Below are 15085 nucleotides of genomic sequence, written 5' to 3' on the forward strand. Positions count from 1 at the left end.
TGATAGGTACTGATCATGGAAATAAGGGTAAAACTTGGCTAGGCTTGTAAGGGCTCTAGGGTCATTAGCCAAGTAACCTCCTATGATCCTATGATCTTATTATATTGCACTGTCCTTGTGGCAAGTGTACATATGATTAGTAATTTTAAATTGAAGGCGCATTTAATTGTAAGAAATAAATCAGAAAACATGCATTGTACTTTTTTTACAATCTTATTGATATTGTGATCAGAGTTCATGTCTCATGCTGCCTTCAAAATTTTACCTTTTAAAGGTAACTGATTTTCTAATGGGAGCATGCTTTTTTAAGGCACTGATATTTTTTACTTGATGATTGTGGAAATGGTCATACTATAGACCAAGTGTTAAAAGCCTAATGACAAACCAAAGTGTCAGAAGAAGAGGGAATGCCTTGAGGGATTGCATAATCTATCTGTGCTCATAAAATGCACTTCTATCTAATTATAGTTTTTCTTGTAGAGAAGCCTAGAAGGAAAGTACAGCATAAATTTTATTAAAAAGTGCAGAAATATTTTGCTAAAATTACACTAACTTATAGGTTTATGTACTCAACCACACTGCCAACCAGTAGCTCATCATATTATATAATACAGTTACTAAACAGATGTGATGCTATGTGTAGGGACTTTCAGTCTTAGTTTTCCTTTAAATGTAGTGCATACAAAGTTCTGCATGTATCTGTTCAAAGCCTCAGAACATCACAAGCAGTACAATACATCAGACATTATTCAGGTACTCTCTAATATACAGATAACACTGGAAATCCAATTATCTGTACCTATTTTGTTGAAAATAAAAAGAATCTATAAATGTTATTGAACTGCTGTTACTCTTCTGACAATATATTTAGCAGCAACATTTAATTTCAAACCCATTAAATGCAAAGAAAATAAATGATTATTAAAAATGATGATAAGGGCACAGCCTTTATGGAAACGGGTTAGTTACAAAGATCTTGGTGTGTGTCTTTAAATTTGATAAGCAATGCAGTTAGGGTATTTGAGCTTGCAGGAAATTATCAAATTCAGCTCCTTTGAACATATTCAAATAGTTATTAGGTGTAGCTGATACTGGACAAAATTCTACACTATTATAGGCTCTGCCAGTATGTATTTGAATACTTATGTTGCCATTGGAGTATGTGCAAACATATCATATTGAATGTATGCTACTCTTGTGTTGAACTTGCTGCATATTGCATTTACAAATTGTCACTGAAAATTGTACGCCTTTAGTTGATTTTATTCTGCTCCATTTTGAATGGGTTCATAGCTGAAAAGGGTTAATTGACCACTCATCTTACCCAGTTATTAATTAGAAACAAATTTATAAACATATCCGGCCTTTAAAACAGTCAAGTTGTTTAAACTTCTCATAGATTTATTTAGAATGAACAATTAATACTAGGAAAACACAGCCATGCATGATAAAACTGTGAAGACGCTGGCTTATCCTTGTGAATGGGGGCATTCTGACCTCTTCACTGCCTGTTTTAACTCGGGCTTCATGTGATCAAGCCCTAACACCTAGCTTGAATGATGAAACCAGGCACAAAATTAAATCATCTAAAAATATTATTTAGCTTGGATTTCCTTATCATACAGTACATTTTATTAAAACAGATATTATCATTTGTTAGCATTACAGAAGTCTGAAAAGTTTACACACTATAGTGTGTTATAGTAATTTATAACAAAACTGGAGATTTTTAAGTAGGCCAAAATGACAATTGTGGAAGCTGTGGAAAAATTTCACTTGCATTTTTTCCAGTGGCCCCAATTAGACATCACTCATTGCATGTTTGTTTTACTAATAATCTGAATCTCAGCAAAGAACTTTATATGAACAAGCAGTGATACTTCGGCATATGGCATCTGTTGCTAATTGTTCTAATTCCATAAACAGCTTTTTTGACAGTACTTAACCTCACTTGCATTTTAAATCTTGGTATATTTTGAAAACTTTTCAAACATAATTGTGATGTTAGTGTGCAGTTTTTAATAAGTATGATTCTTAATTAGGCACTCAAGAAAATTCTAAAGTAACTGTTGTCTGGTTCACTAAGGTCATTTCACCTTTATGATGCAGACAAAATCAGGCTTTGGTTATTATAATCATAAGTTTGGACTTTGGTTTGTTATAATCAGAGACCTGGCCCCATGAGCACATTACACAAGTATGTTCACATTAAGTAAATCTGGATTATTTTACACACAATAACAGCTTCAAAAATGCCTATAGATAGATCGAAGCTGTCTGAAAAGAAATGCCATTGTCTTTATATTCCGCTACTCATTTGGAGTTGTGAGTGTCTGTGTGATCTCTGTTCAGATGCAAGCATATAAGCTTGAAAAGCTAGTGTTATGGTGTTATGGTGCTGGTCACTTGACTGTTTTAGTGGGAGAACTAGCAGTTCATCATTTCTAGCTCATGTCCTGTTTATGCACTAAAGATCAATGTTTTCATATTTAACATTAATTGTAGCCTTTTTTGTTGAGTACCTTTTGTCATATTACTAAGAAATGCATATGAATTAATTTTTACAGTTTCTTTACTTAGTGTTTTTGCAAGTCACATTAATTTTCTTATCTAAACATGGCATACTGTGCTTAGAACTAAGCATTAAAATAATAAGTGATTTGCAATGAGAAAAAATCTCTACTTAATACAGAACTGGTAAGTAAAGATGAGTATGAGTAGATTCTGCTTCTCTCCCACACCTTTTGTAACAATAAGATTATTAAAACAAAGTATTCTTTTGTTCAGTTGTACTGTGTTTGCATTTTTTTCATTTCCAAACACATAAAACAGGTAGAAGAGAAGAAAAAAAAATGCTTACTCCAACACCTGAGGCATTCTTGCCTAACCTCTGCTTCCCGTGCACAAAACTCATCAGGGTTCCTATGTCACAATTCAGCTAAATGACAGCTGCACTGTTTCCTTGTCCTGATGTTGTCTGTGGCAAAGGACAACTCTTTAGTCAGGTCATATCAGACATATACTGTTTCAAATATACCATGATAGGGGACCTAGCAGGTTCTCCCATCAATGGTCAAGAGACAATGAGGCATTACATTACTCTCCCCCATGCCCTATGCAGTTGCTCTTCAGTGGGTTCTAGAACAATATATCATTCTCCAAAATTTCTGCAACAGTAATAGGTAAACAGTCATAGGACCTGTAAACTGCCTAGCCATATGCACCTTAAAGTAGGTACACATACAAAGTTGTTGTCACCCTTTTTAAGCACATAATAGTGTTGATCCCCCTGAATTAAGTATGACAGTTCATGACATCCCCAGGGTAAACATGTGTCTATCCCAGGTGTCCTTTTTTTTGAGAAACATGGTGGTGACCAGTAAATCATGCTTATGATGTGATTTCTGCAGTGCAGCTACTGTCAGTTTAGTGTGAGACATATATCCATCCAATTATCCAGTAGTATAACCTCATGACCATGAGCTGATAGAGACAAGCATGAGCAGTAGGTTGTGTTTTCATTTGCTTCGACACCACATCAAAATATAGTGATTTACAGCCATGCAGGTATACATACATCCTGATCAAATGTGTCTACATACTACGCAAATAGATATAAACAACATGATATTTGAGGCACATGGCCATGTTTTAGACTTGTTCTTGTAGTACTGAAAGGATATACCACATATTTGATTAGCATTATTTCAACCTGCAGACAGGGCATGCACACTTCCACTGGAACTCACATTAAAAATCTATCAACAGAATGAGTGTGTCTGCATGCCTCACATGCTCATAATTGTGGTAGCAATGGGATAGCTGACAACATCATGGCAATGTGCCAGTGTACATGTTTGTCATTGTTACACTACTGTTATTGCCTATGCCATGTATGTGCTTGCTTATGGATATAAGTACAGAAGTCATATGACTACTCACACGTTTATACCCCCCCACACACACACACACACACACACACACACACACACACACACACACACACACACACATGCATCATACTACAGTAGGGCTATATCACTGGTGTTTACTAAGGTTATCCCACCTCGAGGCAACAGGTTCACCTACCCTTTCCCTATACAGATATGCTGGCATGCACACCTGCTGTGTGTGTTCTTATATCTGCCCCATTTAACTTACATATAGTGGACCCCCTCATCTGTCATTTTGACTATTGTATGGTCTGCCTAGGTTACATTTTGCCAATAGCTGTAATTACACCACTCCAAATTGCATATAGTCTATACTTCTGTGTCATGTGATCACAGGTCTGTGTGTGTTGGTAAGCAGTGGCTGAACAATTTCAACTCTTTTAATGAAGTGACGCCCTGTTGTAATCAGTATGGACACATAGATGATAACTGATGACAAGAGGGTATGCTGACCAACCTTTACATGGCCTGTTCTGGTAGACAGTGTTCCATGTCATTAATACTATGGAGGAACAATCACACATAGAACCAAGTTGCATACATATGCTACTGATCTGTTACATCATGCAAAAACAACAGTTTGTTCGATAACAACTGAGAGGTATGTTACGTGGTGTACCTTGTAGCAAAAGGTTGACAGAGCCAGAGTAGTTCTTGCTGTCTCTACAGAGGATTCTTGTTGTGAGACAACCTTTGGAGAAGTGGACACTAACATCAGGATGGACCAACTCCCATGTGTTTCATTGAAGTATTACCAGGTAGTACCTCTTATACCAGCTTTCTGTACAGTTGCACTGAGCAGACACTGTATACTAATAGCAACATCTATTGGCTATGCATTTTTATAGCTACTTCAGGTATGCAGACAAGTCAGGATGGTAGCAGAATTAAGTTGGGTTTGTATTGTACATATTGCATGGATAATTTTATTGTACATGCCACAGGGGAATAGTAGTGGCAGAAGTACCCAGGTGTGTCTCTTGTGATTTTCTGAATTTTTATGGAAATCAGTGAAGACTGAATTCACTAAATGGCAGGTATTTGAGTTTTAGACTTCATATCCTTCAGAAAATGCATGGTAACACAAAACATTTTATTCTAGCAACTTTCTAAGTTTATCAGAGCAAAATTTAAATTTTGTACATATTTTTGGCTTTGCCCCCCATTATTTTTAGCTTTGAGCAGATTTATTGTTTTAAGTGGTTCAGAGCTATGTTAAATACTCTGTCCAAGCCAAATGTCTGGCCTTACCCAAACCCGAACATATGGCTGTACAATGTATTTTCCTCAATTTCATTTGCAAAGGTTCCATGATTTGCTACCCCTCATCATGGCAGGCAACGACGCTCACATTTCAGTGGCAAGACACCTCATGTACGGACATCCTCCATGGCACAGTCCCATAAGCACACACCATCAATGGTCTTAGCATTGACTCTAAGTCTTAAGTGCAACAAGCCAACATATCAGTTATTGATCAATATTACATAGCAGCACCCCAAATGTAAAACACCCATCAAATCCACATCACGCCATAGTCACTTAGTGAGATCCTCACCCCCTCCTAGGAAGACATAGTATATGACACAGAATACCCACCATCTGAAAATATTGCTCTCAGACACCTATGATTCTCCCCAACTAGTTTGCATAAAAAGCCAAGTCATTGTGTTCATAGCCACCTGTTCAATTGATGATGACTGGGACACATGCACACACACTCACACGCACACACACACACACACACACACACACGCACACACACACACACACACACACACACACACACACACACACACACACACACACACACACACAGAGCCCTCACTCTTTCCCTTTTTTGCTAAATATGTGAATGTCTGATGCCCTTTGTGACGTGATCAAGGCCTGACCAGTATAGTCTGATATTTACACTATGTATTATATTATTATGTTATTGATTTGTGTGATGTCACAGCATTCCTGAATGCTTGTCATGTCCCATACATGTAGACTGGACATCACCATTGCATCTTCAGTACTGTATAGTGTACCTGTCACTACCTGCAAGGGTTGTTTTGCTGGTTGATGATGGCATTGATGTTCCATCCCTGCTGTGTGTGTGTATGTATATGTTTGGTCCATCTATACCTTGAGCTGACCTGCATGTCTGATCACCACATCCATGACAATTGAATGACTCTTAATTGTGATCACAGAAGAGTGATAGCATTTAAACTTAAATAGCATTTTCAAGTAATTAAAAATGTGTTTTACTATTTAGGAGGATGCCCGATTACTTGTATATTTCTATTGCAATGTCACTGCATCTCATGGTAAGGAGAAATCCCTAGGATATTACAACCATAGCTTTTTGAGACAAAACCCTGTAGCCACACACTAATGACAGCACATACGAAGGTTGATTACAAGTGTCTCACAAACAAGCCTGATTCCCTCCCTCACTGTTATGCTGTGGGACAGGCAGCATATAAAGATCTTCCAGCTGGCTATGAATGGATCATACCAGAGACCACCCCAGACCTACTGAGGTGGCAGGAGTGAACTTTTAAGAAGGCCAAACACATGTTCTATAATGTTGCAGGTGTGTTCATTTGCAATGTTATATTGCTGCTCAGCAATGTTCTGTGGTTTCTGTTTTGAAATCATTAATTTGGGCAGCAGCAGGTGTTTGACATCATCTGCACAGTGTAAGACCATGATGCAGGGTTGCTAACTCTGAACAGAGGAGATATGTAGCTGTATAATTTCACAATCATCACAGCAGTTACACTTAAATTAATGGCACTGTGAAATGTTAGTATGCAGGAAATGAGAGAATAACTGAGATGTATGTCAGATATATGAGACGTGGTCTGCCTGTGTGATGTGCAAACACATTGGTTATGATCCCAGTTTTGTCACACAATATCAGGTATATCACTAAAGAGTTTCCCATTCTGTTCCTAAACTTATGTGAATGTTGGCTAGGTGGAGCTTTTATTTTTGCATTGCAGGTCTATGCATAACATGGTCTCCATAGGTATGGAAAAGTCACAGATTCCTATCCTGTGTGCATGAAAAATGTCAAACAGGACCTTTACTATCTCCTAAATGAATCTAAAATTATCAATGATCTCTCGATCACTGATTGTGATAAGTCAGTCATTCACAGTGCTATTTACAGTGGTGCTGGATGGCACTGCACGCATATGACCAAGAGCTATTGGTGGTACATGCTGTGGAATGCTGACAAATGGTGGCCGCTATGGTTCTGGGTATTCTGGTTACAGGCAACAATGACACCTTTGGCATTTTTTGCCCTTTTCTAGTCAGGTGCTCAGTGCTACTAACTTCCTGTATTGTTGACTGCAGATTATGATTGTATTCATCTTTCATATATTTTAATATCATGAGAATCTCATTTTATTATCCCAGTTCATTTGCATGTCATTATGTTGTTATTTGCATAAATCTTCTGTTGTACATTTTGGTTCACAGGACTGGCACATAGCATGAGACTAGGAATAGGTACTGGCCTGTACCTGTCTACAATGTACTGACTCTGGCTCAAGAGCACACAGTGTACTACAGAACTTGTTTCTAAACCTGGGCTTAGTGTCTGGATACCTCCATTTTGTACTGCAGTGTCAAATCAGGAATCTAAACGAAAACGTATGATATGGTCGCACACAATTTCGCCATTGATTTCTTGCAGAAAGTGTCTCACTTCAGGTATTTTCCTACATCTGTAAACTGATGCATTAATAACAAATCTTGCATGAGATTATATCACCTCCTCTGAGCTTTAGCTTTTGCCTAATTTAAGTCTAACATCATGGTCACATTACTGTATTCTCTGTTGGTTCGGCTTTAATAGAAATACTATCACCTCCTTTACATAGACAACATATGTCTTTGCCTAATGGTACCTACTGTAGTAACTATCAAAATGGAAATCTGAGAATGACATAATTTTTTGTACTGTTTTGCTTCTTTGATAAATATGAGTGGTAAAGCCTGTAGGCTCACCTCTGCAATTGTTTCTTTTATTAATTTTGCCTACTTTATTGGGGATGTTTTGAGAATGGCAAAAGGTGTGAAGGATGTCAGTAAGCCTTTGTTTACACTAATGACAGGGAGTTAATTAAAGGAATGTGACCATTTTACTGTCCTTTAGTTTTATTCTCTGGTTTACAAAGGAGGTTAACCTAGGGAGCAGCCTTTTTACAATGTTCTACTTTCCCTCATAGGATGATTCCGAACAGGGAAAAATGTTAATCTTCCAAGATATATTCACTGCTCTTCTATGAATGTACATTATGGTTGTTAGGTCAGGATGAGCATTGATTAAGCTGCTTATAACAATGAGGTTGGACAGAAGTTGACATCAGACTAGGAAGTTTATAGTTACTGTCACAGTTGTCTGACCTTTACACAGGAACATAGGAATAATATTAATCAACCAATGTCTTTAAAGTAATAAGCAGCAACTGTAACACCAACAAATTTGTGGCTATTATTGCTCAAACACTCTAAGACTTAAACATGGTCTCAAACACTTTATATTTTATTAAAATAAATAAAAATCACTGTATTGAGCACTTTCGTCCTGTCAAATAGGACTTCATCAGAATCTAGTATAAAGTGTTAGAGACCATTTTTACGTCTTGGAGTGTTCGAGCGATAATAGCCAAGAATTTGTTGGTGTTACAATAATATTACTCAAGTAATCATGAGGACCATAAGACAAACTTAAAAGTTCTTGTCATCCTTGTCAATAACATAATACTGCTCACCACTCAAATTGAAAAGGCCCTGACAAGATAAGCAAGATGCAAATTTATCTCCACACTTCTGTATACCTCCCCCATACTCATCAACCTAAACAAAGTAGATTTTAACAAACTAAATACCTGCTACAATAACTGTGGTGGTGGTGCTGCGGTAGCATTGTCGCCTCACAGTAAGACATTGCCCTGTTCGATTCCCAGCTAATGCATCTTCTGTGTGGAGACATGCATGAATGGGCATACCTTCATTGAAGGTTGTGTGTTAGGGCTGGAAACTCGGTACGTAAAAATCTACTGCCAATCATTAGCAGACCAGAGTTCCACTGTGGCGACCCCTAACCGGGAAAAGACAAAAGATACAACAAATACCTGCTACAAAAAAATAGCTAGGATAGCTACTGACTCACCCTTAAGGACACATCACTGCATAGCAATCAAGCAACTATCCTGGCTAGAATTACCCAATCTGCTCACAAATAATCAGCTTACAATAGTTCACCAAATTCTATATTATCCCGATAGACTTCCTGCTCTTCAAAGTCTACTTAATAGCTACTCTAACAGATGCCTATTAAGATCCACCAATAAAGCCCTGGCTGACAAAGACAAAAGCAACAGTAGCTCTGGGGACTCCTTGTTTTCCATTTCTGTTGCAAAAGCATGGAATACCATCTCCATAGATATTAGGACCATTGAAAACAAAAATAATTTCAAAAAACTCCTCCGGTCCCATTTACATAGTTCTTAGCAATGTAATTGTTCTGACCCTGGATAGCTTCATTTAATTAGATCATATCATACCTTAACCCTCTATGAAAGCTTGCAACAACTCTTTTCTATACTCTTAATCAATGCATGTTTACTGTACTAGCCACTGATGACTGTAACCAAATGACTGAACAAAATGTCCTTTCAACTGTATTGTTTATTGTAACACACTGTGCTCCTTATAGTATATTTACTTTTTGCTCCTTTCTTGGCCTTGAAATTGTACTTTATTATCTTCTGACTCTGTACTTTACTTTATTAACATGTATATTGTATTTACTATATTTGCTGTACTAATCTTTGCTGACCTTTTCTCCCAGGGCCTCCACTGAAAATGGGATCCATGCCCAGTCAGACTTTCCCATTAAACAAATGTAAAATAAATAAATAAAATAAATCTCTACCCAATGAGTAATCAGGTCTGGACTTAAAGGTAGTCAAAGTTATATTTTGCTTGACCTGCAGTGAAAGCTTATTTCATTGGCTGGAAATACATTGTGTTAGGAGTCTACTCCTCCAGATGAGTCTTGTTAATGTTTTGGTATTGATTTAAGTATCTAATACAGGTGTTTGTAAAGGCAGTGTTTTAGAGAAGAAGTAGGGGGTCAAATATGTGTGGCCTTTCATGGTTCAAAGAGACACAGGTCACCTTGGAGCAACCTGTAGGCTACAGGGTATAATGAGAGCCATGCTAATCTTTTGAGATAGTTGATGGATTCAATTTGTTTATTTTTTGGGTTTAAAATCTTTAAGGCATTTCCAGTTGAGCCAAATGCTTGGATATATACATGGGGGGAGGGTTCTCTTTGATGATGGGTCTGATAAGGGAAAAACACAAGGTTAAAATAAGTTCTTTGTCTCTTGAACATGTTTCCTTGGTAATTAGCTGGGCCAGATAGAATGATTTCCTGACTACGGTGAAAACAAATGGCTTAGTGGTAAGTAATTGTGGCTATACTGTGCAGGTTCCTGGGTTCAAGACTTGCAAGGGCTGATTGGGTTGGGAGGGTGGCCTAATGGTTAAGTTGTTTGCCTTACAAACACAAGGTGCAGGGTTTGAGTCTCACAATGGATAATTGGCTAGGCTTAAAATGGCTCGCAAGGGCAGTTAGCTTAGTACTAATCTATGAACCTATGAATCAGATGAGAGACAGTTGTCCACATAAGTACTTATGACCATCTCTCTCTCTCTGAAGAGGAACTCCATTTATAACATATGAGGTGGGAGAAGCTTTTTTGTTGAATGCTACAATGCTGCAGCTTTTACTATACTTACTACGCCAAGTACATGCATATTCTTGCTGGAGCTGTTCTGAATTCATGAATGACCAGATAACAGTGCCCAGCTTGCAGACATCAATAAACCTGATCAACCACTCTTCTGGAATATAGGCTTGAATGTTCATAAAAATAAATGCCAAACAGGAGAGGACCTAGCCTGGACCTCCATGGCATGCTGCTCATCACAATTATACATACACAGAGTATACCGTCTACTTTCATAACCTAGGATCTGTTGGATAGTGAGTTTGCAATCCATTTGAGAATGTATGAGTTTCTGTTAAGTTTCTCTAATTTTTCAATGAGTCCACCTTGAGGAACAGAATCATGTTAATCAGTGTGCACAGTATGATCACTATGTACAGCCTCTGTAACCTTTTCAAAGAAGTTTGCTAGGCTCAGGAAGCAGGACATACCCTTCAAAATATCAAACATGGGGTGTCTAGTTCAGTTAAGCAGAGTAAGACTACAAAATGAATTATGATATGTTCCAGGGCTTTGCATACAAGGCTGTTGAGGCAGAGAGGCCTATAATTACCTGGGTCAGTAGAGGCCATCCTGGTGGAGAGAAGTTGCAATGGCTATTGTCCAGACATTAATCATGAACCCTGTATAGAGCGAGAGTAGATGACCAGTTGAAGTAGAGACTTTGACAGTGGATACTTGGCGCTGATGAGAATGCAACTTGTTGTCTGGTCTCATGGGATATTATTTTTAGCTTGAATAAGGATTCCAGGACTTATTCCAATGTGACTATAGAGAAAAATCAATTTTCAGTGATATCGGGGCAACAATGTGAACAGGTGAGGATAAAGTTAGCACTAAATTTGTCTCATAATACATTGACTACCTTTTGGATCAAAGTGTGTGATATTATGGATGAGCTCGGTACATTGTTGGACATTAATTCTTAATTCTGTAACAAAGATAAGGAAAGACTGATACTTTACTCTTGTATGTGTGGAAAACATTCATTTGTAGTCCGCTTTACATTTCCTAATGGTGCTCTTAAGTTCCTGGCAGACATGTTTCAGTGTAGTCTTGAGATACAGGGATGGGATTTTTTTGATAACTTCATTATTTTCCTTCTTTTGTTATATGATTTATTTGTATGGGAGTGCTACCAGAAATGTTTAATCCTAAATTTAAGTTGGATAGGTGCTGTCTCTTCTATGCATCTGTGTAGGTACTGGTAAAAATCAGATAAGAATACAGCAGCTTTCTTGGCTGTGACAAATCTCAAGGGATTGTTGGGAGTTTTGTATATGTCTTCTACGGTCTGTAGTAGGCTTGCCCCACAGAAATCCCTAAAGATGGTCTCATTTGTTGATGGTGGTAGCACAACTAGACCTGACATAGAAGATGACCAGTTTCTAGTCAGGTTTACCCAGAGATGAGAAAATATGGAGGGTGGTATAGATGGATGCTAGGATGATATAGACCAGGTCAAAGACATTAGAGCTTCTAATGGGTAGTTTTACAATTTGCTGTAGCACATTAGTATTAACAAAGTCTAGGAAATCCTGAGCATATATATTTTAATGGTGCAAATGTGTCAGTCAGTGTTTCAGTAACTGAAGTCCCCTAGCAAGAAGGTATTTTGTTTGATATTAAATGTCTCAATGATGCTGTGACAATTTTCATGATCTTTTGGGAACAATGCTAGGGATCTTTTGCTAGCAATGAAGTAATAGTTGGCTTTATTAATGATGATTTGGATCTCCAGGAGCTCCAGATTATGGCCCTAGGTAACTTGTTGTGAGATAATGATTTTTCTAATAAATACAGACATTCTCCCACAGCTACCAATTGGTCTGAAGTCATGATATGTGCTAAACCCTAGTGCAAAGGGAGTGCTGTCATTACTCTCAAACTGTGTCTCAGTAACCATCCAAATATGAATGTTTTTGAGTTATGCAAGATCCTCAGGTTCTGTCATCTTCCTATTTAGACTCCTAGCATTGAGTAGCATTGAGTAGTGCCACTTCAGTGCATGTGAAATCAGGTCTTATTGTCATAGTAACAGTGCTAGGTAATGCTAGGTAATCAGTCTAATTAAAAGGTTAATCATTGTACTTTCCAACTGAAGCTACTTTTATAAGATCAATTCAGATTTGTCTAGTTAGATGGGAAAGGGGGCCTTTGGAATTATTTGAGGGTATTGTTATGTGAGGAAAGTTTTTTTTTTTTTCTTCAAAAGGAAGCGGTCCCTTTTCCATTCCATAGGACTGCCAGAGTAACTGACACACTTACAAATCATAGCTGTGTGTGTTTTTCTTTTGTCAGACTGCATGTATCTGCTTTCTCCCCTCCCTTAACTCATGAAATTTGCAGAGCAAACAAACTTATGAATATTTTATTCTTACTATCACTGACATTTTTCAGCATTTATTTGGGTCCAGCTACTTAATGCCCAGCCACTAAAATGTATTTAGTATAAATTATTTTTATATAGTCTTGGTATTGTTTTGAGTGTCTTACACAAAGTTTAGATCAAATGAAAACCCAGGTAGGAAGTGTTATTGTTTTACACTGAAGACGTTCATGTATGTTAAGGGATATTTTTAAGATAAATACCCTCTTTTGACTGCGGTGGTGGTGCTGCGGTAGCATTGTCGCCTCACAGTAAGACGTTGTCCTGTTCGATTCTCAGCTAGAGCGTCTTCTGTGTGGAGGCATGGTGAATGGGCGTACCTTAGTTGAAGGTTGTGCGTCAGGGCTGGCAACTCGGCACGTAAAAATCTACTGCCAATCATTATCGGGCCGGAGTTCCGCTGTGGCAACGCCTAACCGGGAAAAGCTGAAAGACACAACAACAACACTATCACATCTTTTAATTCATGAAAATAATCTCAGTAAGTATTACTGCATTTTACTTTCCCGACAAAATGATCTATGATTTATTCAAAAAAAAGACATGGATCATATTCATATTGCTCTTTAAAAAGATTCAAATAGCATTCAGAATTTTCAAAGGTGAAAAGCCCTGACCAAGTGAGGAAGATGGATGAAGACCTCACTATGAACCAGACGACCACCAGTGGTTTGGCCATTGGAAGTTCTGAGCCATGGGAGGATGTTAGTAAGTGGCCATTTCCAGTTCACTAATCTTTGTTGTAGGAGTCATTGTGCCTGCTGCACAACTGACTCCAGCAGGAGCATTAGGGTGATACAGACAGCACTACTGGTGATGGGTGACACATGTATCTTGTGATTCCTCTTGCTCTCATGCAGAGGGACACACAGGTAGAAGCACCACCAGAGCAAAACCACTATCATGTTTTACCAGCTGCCATAGGGATATAGGCTAGGCAAGGGAGTCTGTTGAGCATGCCTTGGTAGAACAGTCCCCTCCCTAACTTATGATTTTTGCCATTGAGGAATGAATGGGCAAATGAAATTTGTGCCTCAGGCAGGCAGTGAATAATTTGTAGGACTCTTTTCCTGGACTGCATCTGGCAAATATGTAAGGAGTATGAGGTTCTGCGGATGAATAAAAATGGCAGGTGAGAATCTCAGGCTTTATCAACAGTAACACAATAAGGGTCATATAGCTATAGATATCAATATATAGATATATATGAGTGTATCATCAAACATTCACAATACCTTCCATCAAAAGAGCAATCATTTTATATATAAAATCAACTCCAAGATCACAGAACAGAGAAATAAGGGCAAATTGCATTGCCCAACTGACTGTGCATAATCCAATGCAAAATGCTGGCAGCAAAAATTCCATTGAAAACAACATTTCCTCATTTAAGCATTCATTGTTATTTAAGTTATATATATATATATGTGTGTATATATATATATATATATATATATATATATATATATATATATATATGTGTGTGTGTGTGTGTGTGTGTGTGTGTGTGTGTTTGCATGTGTATATGTATAAACTGTTGTATTATGTTTATTTTACAAATACTTACATTTTAACATAGTAATCCAATGAGGCATCCGTGTCTCATGCTGGAGCTGTTGTTTACTAATGTTTATAATTGTTTTGATGGTGAACTACTTTTTTCTGCTGTGCTTTTTCTTAATTTGTTTGGTTAATTACGAGTACTATACCATTTTATCAATAACCATCATTTAATGGTTTTTATAATCCAGAACATAAAAATGTTATGACCCATTGTTTTTTCATTGATAATCAGTCTGTTTATTGCTATGAAACAAGTAACTTTTATAAATCAGATGTTAATTGTTTATAGAGACATACATAGACTGAAGAGTTGAAATAGTGGAGCCTCTGACAACAGCTTTGTCAATCTAGAACGTTTACATTCAAGTTATTTT

The sequence above is a fragment of the Protopterus annectens genome, chromosome 8.part1 (assembly GCF_019279795.1).
Source record: "Protopterus annectens isolate FY-2018-M chromosome 8.part1, PAN1.0, whole genome shotgun sequence".
In the NCBI taxonomy this organism is placed as follows: domain Eukaryota; kingdom Metazoa; phylum Chordata; order Ceratodontiformes; family Protopteridae; genus Protopterus; species Protopterus annectens.